Source organism: Macrobrachium nipponense, chromosome 18 (genome assembly GCF_015104395.2).
Source record: "Macrobrachium nipponense isolate FS-2020 chromosome 18, ASM1510439v2, whole genome shotgun sequence".
NCBI classification, from domain to species: domain Eukaryota; kingdom Metazoa; phylum Arthropoda; class Malacostraca; order Decapoda; family Palaemonidae; genus Macrobrachium; species Macrobrachium nipponense.
The window spans coordinates 30,065,083-30,073,265 of NC_087211.1; positions in this window are offsets into that span (position 1 = coordinate 30,065,083).

Sequence of the window (8,183 nt, forward strand, 5' to 3'; positions counted from 1 at the left end):
ATCCCTGACCAGATTTACATATACTTAAGGTATTTCTCGTGTCTTTAAACTTCTCCAAATCGCTTCTCGTTGAACATAGTCATATGCTTTTTCCAGATTAATAAATATCATATACAAGTTCATACATATATGTATATGATTTTATATATATATATATATATATATATATATATATATATATATAATATATATATATATATATAGATATATATATATATAATATATATATATATATATATATATATATTTATACATATATATATGAATATACATATATATATATATACATAAATACTACATACATATATATCTATATATACGTATGTATGTGTGGTGTATGCTGAATGTATATATATATATATATATATATATATATATATATATATATATTATATATATATTTGTGTGTGTGTGGGTGTAATTTTTTTAAACAGCCGTTCTAGCTTGCATCCGTAAGGCAATTCCTATGCAGAGATCTTCAGGTTTGTATGTTATGAAAATACAAAATATATATATATATATATATAATATATATATATATATATATATATATGTATATATCTATATATATCTATATATATTTATATATATATATATATATATATATATATATATATATATATATATATATATATATATATATATATATATATAATCTATATATATATATATTATATAGTATATATATATATATATATATATATATATATATATATATATATATATATATATATATATATATATATATATATAGATATATATATCATATATATAGATATATATATATATATATATATAATATATATATATATATATATATATATATATATATATATATATATATATATATATAGACATAAAACATACATATCTATATATTTATGTATATACATATATACACAGATATAAATATATATATATATATATATATATATATATCTTTAAACTAGGTTTTAACTGGAAAAAGTATAAAGTGTATTTATAGCAAAAGACCAAGGGTGCAATTCTTTTGAAATACAGATTGTGCACTAGCAAAGAAACAGAATTCAAGTGAAGAGGCTCGCTCCATTAAAATGTATCATACAGATTCCTTATCTTATCCGTTTTACATTTCTCCGCTTTCATAAAAGGCCTTCTGCCCCACAAATGAGCAGTAGTACCAGTCTACAATGCTGACGCCTACTTGGGCATAGGCACACTCATTAAGTTTGATGGAAACTGACTTCTATCTGAAATAACTCTAATAATATTATTACGATTTTTACCCTTGTATCATATTCTATATTAAATCCTTTGGCTCAATTTAAGAAAAAGGATCAAATTCGTAATGACGTCACCATTCACTCAACCATGAGGTTTACTTCACGATTAACATAACTGAACGAAGGGATTATAAAAGCGCCAAGTGTGGAGCTGAATTTACTTTAAACCAAACTTTCCATAACTTCTGTAAACAAACATTCACTCAAAACTAAAATGTCGATATCATATTTTTCATAATGCAAAATTAAGATATGGTGCCTTTTGAATAATTTGTTGTTTGCTATTTATCTCAACCAGTATTCAGTGAAAGGAGTAAGATGTTATCATTTGTCACAATGTCCATCAGCATTTGCCTTACTGATAGTGTCTTTCGACATGAGTGAGCACTTTTGTGTTTATTATTTAATCAATGCAACAATGTCTCACTTTTCACGTGCCTTTACCAACACTACGTATACGGGTGGTTTCCTTCGTTCAAAAAAGAATTTATATTCAGCTATGCTATTGTGCACCGAACATTGGGCCATCCTCAGTTATTTCCGACATTTTACTTAATATGTTCTAGACTCAGGATTCTTCTTCTAGACCTGCCATGTTGCATGCCAAGCAAATGTTTTTATTTGGTATACAAAGCTACAGCCTTTTTATGATTTCGCAATTGTACTTCTTTCCTTTTTTTATGGCCTTAGTGAAATGAACGAGATTTTGAAATCAATAGTTCATACATCACGGTCTCATTTTCCAATGACTTCATCAGTTACGGACTGAAAAATGTCTTACCTTTTGGAAAATTGAGCGGAATTTGATACATGGGCCAATTCGTGCGAAGTTTATCAAGCCCTTGTCGCATTTTGCTGCATAAATAAAAAAAAAAGTTGTGTTTGGAATCAGAGTGATAGAAAATATTGCTTACAATAATATTTAAGTGTTCTATAGATACAAGGAAATTGTTACCTATTAATATCTATTCGGTGCTTTAGTCATTTCATTATTTTTAGATTTTCGGACGTTTTTGTTGAAGAGAGGACTCTAGAAGTAACTAAATCGTAATGGACCAATGTAAAAATTTTGTAAAAACGTTTTATTTTTAAAGAAAACGTTTCCTAGCTAGTTTGATTTGTTTAGTCTTCTGACAAGCAAATATAAGTTTCCGAGAAGTCCACTGTGACACCTCATTGTTGCATCTCTCTCTCATAGATGCAAAAATCCTTTGCACATGTCTTGTGTTCCTATGGCTGAGTAGCAGCACACCCGCAATGCCTCATATCTTTCTGTCAGTCATATGTGGAGGAAAATACCTTTAGTGTTATTTCTAACTTGTTATGTGCGATGAATCATTCCACTGGCCTGCGTTTCAAAACTTTTTTTGACAAAGGTCAAGGGTTTTCCAACTGATTTAGGACCTTTTTGCAGCTGAATTCAAAAATGCGGTTCATTTTCCTGGATCAGGTCTGGTTTCTAAGATATAGAGTATTTCTATTCCAGCATATTTTTTCAAAGTATCGCAATTATCCAAGCGTTTATGGACTTTGTTTTTGCAAAACCGGGATGTTGGGTAATCTTTAATAATTATTTTTATTTCTCTTTTCAGGTCTAGATATGTATAGATATGGATCGGAAGTGTAAAAGCCATCCTAATGGGTTCTGTTACATGCGGACATGTGGTTCTTCCAGACCGTCAAGCAAAAATCACGGATTTTGTGAAGAAGGCATATCAAGCTTACTTTGGAGTCAAACTAGGGGACCAGGATAAGCCATTTGCTCCCATATCTGCTGCAAAACATGTGTAGAGAATTTACCGGATTAGAGGAACAAAAAAAGAAAGATTATGCCATTTAGTGTCCTAATGGTGTGGAGGGAAGGGAAAGATCACGTTGCCGACTGCTACTTTTGCATGACAAATCTCAAAGGCATCAATCGCAAAAACAAGCACCATGTTCAATACCCTGCTGTTCCTTCTACCATAAAGCCAGTCTTCCATGGCCCTGATCTTCCTGTTCCTGAGCCAAATGTCACCATGGAATCTAGTTCCGATTCCGAATCTAGTAACATGACTGATACAGCAGTGTGTGGTGCATACAGGCCAGAAGAGGACGACCAACCGGTGCCTTTGACCCAAGCCGAACTCAATGACTTGACACGAGACCTGAACCTTTCCAAGGAGTCTGCCCAGGTACTGGGTTCTCGTCTGCGAGAAAAACGTCTACTGGCACCAGGAACACCATTCTATTGGTACTGGGACCGCGAGAGAGATTTTAGAAAATTCTTCACGTTTATTGAAGCATCTTCACTGGACTACTGTAACAATATTGCTGTCCTGATTGACTCATCTAACAGAAGTCTCAAGGCAGTTCTTCTGAATAACAGATATAAGTTTTCATTGATTCCTATTGGGCTGATCTGTAAAGAACTTAATGTTGTTGGACTCATCCTAGGATTTCAAAGTGGTTACGCAAAGTATCCATGCTTTCTGTGCTCATGGGATAGCCATGCTGATAACAAGCATCATGTCAGACAAGAGTGGCCATCAAGAAACGTATTAAAACCTGGGTCACGCAACGTTCTGTCCCACCCTCTGGTTGAACCGAGCAAGATATTGCTTCCACCCCTCCCCATCAAACTCGGCCTCACGAAGAACTTTGTGAAGACATTGGACAGGGAAAGTAGAGGATTTGCTCTCCTCCATCAGAAGTTTCAACAAAAAAGCATGGAGAAATTTAAGGCAGGTATATTTATTTGATGGTCTTCAAATAAGGGAACTCATAAAGGACGGTAATTAAGATGATGCACTAAATCCTGCTGAACTCTCTGCCTGGTTGTCCCTTGAGTCAGTTGTTGCAAACTTCCTTGGTAACCACAGAAGTTCCCAGTATCAGAAGGTGGTTGATGAGTTAATGGAGAATTTCCGCCAACTTGGTGTGCGCATGTCAGTGAAAATGCACTTCATCCGGTCTCTTTTGGGCTATTTTCCAGAGAATTATGGAGACTTCAGTGAAGAACAGGGTGAGCCTTTCACCAAGATATCAGTGTTATGGAGGAACGCTATCAAGGCCGATGGAATGTCAACTTTCAGACCGACTACTGCTGGTGCCTGAAGAGGGATGTTGAGTCTGCTCAGCACAAACGGAAGTCCTTGAAGAGACCATTCATCCACGAGTAGCTTCCTTAGTTCATTATAATCTTATTGCTATCTATTCAAAATATTTTGTAAACCTTCTGTGAATAAATCAGTCTAATATTTTCAATATTGTGTTTCAGTCGCCTACAAATATATCAGTATTTAGGATATTTTTAATGTGCTAATATTTCATTGACTTGGTCCGATTGAGTAAAATGAGCGTGATTTTTGGATTCAGTGCAAAAAACTGGCCTAAAATCAGGATTATATGATAAACCTTCAAAATAGCGCAGGCCAGTGATTTCTTAACAGTCTCTTATACTGTAACAAGTAAATAGGGTATCGGAACAAATGAAGTTATTTACGAACAGTCAAAAGCTCAAATTTCAACTCTTTCAGACGTCAATCGAAACACGTCGTAGGTGGGAGGCTTCTAAAGACGTCAACTCCCATGATTCCTCCCCGACTGTTCGTCCTTCTCAGCCCTCTTATTGAGGGATCATTTCTGGAAAACAAAAGCAGGTAGTGTAACCTGCATCTTAGCAGACAAGGAGGTTGCAAAAGGAAAAACGCCTTTCTTCCGAGTCAATATTGATCAACGTTTATACAGGAAGTTTCAGTTCATAAGTAGAAAAAGTCAGGTAACCGACTTTTGGACCCCGATGAAATTTTGTGAAAAGCACGTTAAATAGTGTATATCATTTATGCAGAATTGTATAAATACGTGCAGCTAATTGGTTTATAGTGAAGTAGAAAGGAAAAGAAGCCTTATATGTCGACGGTAAACACGTGCATATGGAATACACGTGCCCTTACATGTGCACCTAAGCCCATTCATGGCTAAAAGGCGCGAGAGCAGCTGGCTCGGATCATCGTAATCCGCTAATTTAGCTGTAATTGAGGCGGTAGCTGGGGGCGGCCCGGGAAGAGGGACGGAGGGCGAACCGAACAATAGTCGAACAGGTGACCAGTGACTCCCTGTCCCGCCTTCCCCTCATCTAATGGAAGTATGCGACTAGCCCAGCTCTTGTTCACAATGTCCTAACAACTAGACGCTCTTGAATTATAATAGTTCAGTGCGTCGATGGGTAGGCTACCTACGTCCTTTTTTCGTCTTTGACTCTGACTCCGACAAAGATAAAAACAAAATCCTTTGAAGGTGATCGAGAAGTCTGTGATGCATAAATGCGCTGAAATAAATTGCGTGTGAGGTTTGAATGCAAAACAAACAGCGAGGGATTTATGTGGACAAAGGGGCGTTTATCACCGGGAGGGAGAGAGAGAGAGAGCACAGGTGGCTCTTCAGACTTGCTCTAACTTACAACCCTTAATAAATAACCATAATCCTCAGGGAGAAAAGAGAGGGGAAGCGCGCATTTCTATTATTCTTCGTATGAAGATTTCACGTTGACGCAAATGACGTAAGCTTAGGAGATATGAAAATGCTACTTCTGATCTGCTGTCGTTGAAAACGTTCATCTTCCAACTATTGGAATACTAACTATACCACTCCGCCTAAAAATGAGAACATTCCAAGTTGACTTAAAGAGCTAAAGCAAATGAACTTTGTCATTGCTATCTCAGTCAGTCAGAATCCACACCTCAGACAAAATGGTTTTTCAGTTTCTTACACTGATTTGCTATTAACACAAATATGAAGAGTATGAATGGCAAACCATCTTTTCTAATAATTCTGTTATTCTATCATTTACAAGAAAAGGAGGAAGAAGGTGAGTTGCTCTACTTTTTTTATTGACACATCTTCCAAATAATGACCTTAGAACAGAAAAGCATCCTAATTTTCGTCCACACATTCTGCTTCTCAAAAGGAAGAGGCACCTCTCTCAATCCGATCATCATAATCCCGATTAATTCACTGCGACAGCATCCAATTCGTGACAAACCTTTAATAATGGTTTTCAAACCTTCCGGGATAGCGTGTTGTACAAATTTTTTAGGACAAGTGCCTGCTGCAGTGCAAACAATTGAACTGATGATATTCCTGCCCAAGTGTGTGACGAATTGTGAGTTAAAAGTAACCAAATTTGCTTTCTATAAGACAACGATGAGGAATCGTCACATTTTGCACATCTTGACGAGCGTCAGCTCGACTACCCCGGAACTTTGCCCTACAGCGAATGAGCAAATACGTTTATGACAGGGATGTCCCGCCTCTATAAAACCTGATTAATGGTCGCCGGGAATGGAAGAGTGAAGGAAGGGATGGACCGCCGAAGGATCCGTCCGGGGACGGGACGGGGGAAGACGGAGGGGCGACGTAATCGCCCTGTAATGGCCTGGGCGTCTGCTCTTACACGGCAAGGATTAAGTGCGATTTCCGGATTTGATTGGGGATATCACAAACAATTGGCTACTTGTTTGTGATGGTGACCAAGAGTACGGGTGCCCCAGATTAATGGTCACTTGACGCAAGTCAATGTTATCGGCGGATCACTCGGGCTCAAGGGCGAGGGGGACGGCGCTCCTCGAACATTCGTGCCGCCACATTTCACTTTTTTGAAGAGGTAGAAAACGACGGCGATGCCACTCCATGCAAACCGTTTCATGACTTCCATTGTTCATGATGCAGATTGTCAACGAGCAGGAGTTTATGTTTGAATGTGTCTGCGCTTCTTCCTCGTTATGATATTGAACTTCGAATGATATCCAGTTGTTCCTCAGACTGCAAAGCTTTTCAGTCAATAAAGCTCGCTTTCATTTGTCACTTCTGAGACAAAAACCTTATAACGTTTAGCAGATTCACTTCCACGTTACAGTTAAACTATACTTGGGTACGTAGAAAGACTGTTGGATGGATATAGAATGGAACTTTGGCCGTAAAGCAAAAGAGAAAAACAACAACAGAAATGCATCTATCTCTTTTAAAGTCATTTTGGAGTCATGCGTTAAAAGTATCGCAACTTACAATGTCCGGCAAGAATGCAAGAATGAGAGCGAATGACTAAAGACAGGTTTGGAAGAATAGGCCTGCGCTGTCTTCTGCCTTCATGCGAGATGGCGGGAGAACTCAGCGATAAAGAGGGTAAAGAAAGAAGGGGAGAACAGAGATGCCAATTAAGATAAGGAACTGGGAGATGTAACACCAAAGACTGAGAGAGGAAGAGAGCACTGAAACAACAAACTTGAAATGAGCTTAAAGAGAGAAGAAAAGACACAACCGGGGAATCTAACTATATAGCTATCAGGGCCTCCCTCATATCGGGTCCTGTTCAACTTTTAGCCTGAGTGAGATATTCCGGGTGACAACGTGAGATTTCCCAGTGGCCCGAGAAATAGCGATCGTGCCTCGTGAAAGACTCAGTATGAGAGACCAGATGTTTGAAACTGAATGAAAAGTGCTGAGAGCAAGATACATTATAATTGAACAAACTAAAGGAAAATCATATCACTACAATGTTTTTGTTCCCTTCCCTCCCTTCATATACACACAAACATCTGCTAATTCTGTGACCTAATCCTGGAGTTCTCAACACTTCACGTACTCTTTTCTGGGTCTTCAACTCTAGCTCATTAGTCACCCATATTAACTGCTCTCCTCGCTTCCTCTTTCCCAAACTCACCTTCACTTCTTCCCCCTTAGTTTGATCTTCTCTCTACTGTTACTTTGTCTTTAGCTAGTCATTGTCAGATATACCTCCATTATATCAATCGTGTAATAGTACAAAATCCAACAAGCTCTTCTTAGCATTTCCGCTTTTCCCGGTACACTTTTACCGCCGAACATTAACTGCCTTTCCAAACATTCCCACAAGACCCTATGTCCTCATATATTTATTCCATG